Source organism: Meleagris gallopavo, unplaced genomic scaffold, assembly GCF_000146605.3.
Source record: "Meleagris gallopavo isolate NT-WF06-2002-E0010 breed Aviagen turkey brand Nicholas breeding stock unplaced genomic scaffold, Turkey_5.1 ChrUn_random_7180001950922, whole genome shotgun sequence".
Classification (NCBI taxonomy): Eukaryota; Metazoa; Chordata; class Aves; order Galliformes; family Phasianidae; genus Meleagris; species Meleagris gallopavo.
In genome coordinates this window covers 1-894 of record NW_011212169.1, presented here as the reverse complement: position 1 = coordinate 894, position 894 = coordinate 1, and the positions used below count along the sequence as shown (strand labels likewise).

The window sequence follows — 894 nt, the reverse complement described above, 5'->3', positions numbered from 1 at the left end:
AAGGCTTGAGACAGATGCTCCTGAATCCCTTTGCCTGTTGGACCTTGAAGTCAGTACACTTTCCAAGATCTGAAGTGCATTTAAATGCGATTTGCTCTTTTCTTATTTCTCCTCTTCTCCTTTCTTTTCCTTTCTTTTCTTTCTTTTCTTTCTTCCGATACCTAATATTTTCCTTTGTTTGTTTATTTTTACAAAACCAGGTATTCCTACTCGGGATGGTATTCACTTGCAACTTGGAACTGCAAGAGAAGTTTAACACTCGTAATGAAACGCATCAGCCACCTTTCTTACCGTTGCTGCTGTGCAAACAGTTCTCTACTGAGAAGCAAAGATCCTGGTGGGATGCTGTTCGTGCTCTTATGCAGAAAAAAAACAACGTAAGAATTCTTCTGCTTGCAAGTATTTGAAACAAGCCTTTAGACAGCTTCTGAACGGATTCCCATAGATTGTGTAAAACTAGTTTGCTTGGTTGGTCTGTTTTGGACGTGAATGTTTTGTTGCAAGAGGGGTTTGAGACCCAAAAGAGATTTCTCCAAATGGGCTTCATGTTTCTCGTATAGCATTTCTAAAGCAGAGCTAGAAGCAAAGCTACTTGTTCTTTTCATCAAACAAGTGACATGTGAATAGAAGAAAAAGAGCAAATAGTAACTGAGGGCTGTTTCTTCTGTTACTCAGGCCAGAATCAGTGACAAACCTGAAGTTTCTTGTCCCGCATGGATTAAGTACTCTGCGAGCGCTGGAGAAGCACGGCCTTCAGCCTGCCTTGATTATACACTGGGCAAGAAGCCTGCAAAATACAGTAAGCTGAGATTACTGTTCAATATGTACAGTCTGTTTTTTCTCTCCCTGTGTAACTGAACGCACAAAGTAAACAAAATCAGGTGAGAAGGTACT

At 40.6% G+C, this 894-nt stretch overlaps 1 long non-coding RNA gene across 1 annotated transcript; it reads left to right on the top strand.

Annotated features, from left to right (window-relative positions):
* Nucleotides 1–799, top strand: LOC109365017. Its single transcript, XR_002110740.2, has 3 exons — nt 1–49; nt 201–377; nt 676–799. It is a non-coding gene; the product is annotated as an uncharacterized LOC109365017 (long non-coding RNA).
* The last annotated feature ends 95 nt before the right edge of the window (nt 800–894 follow it).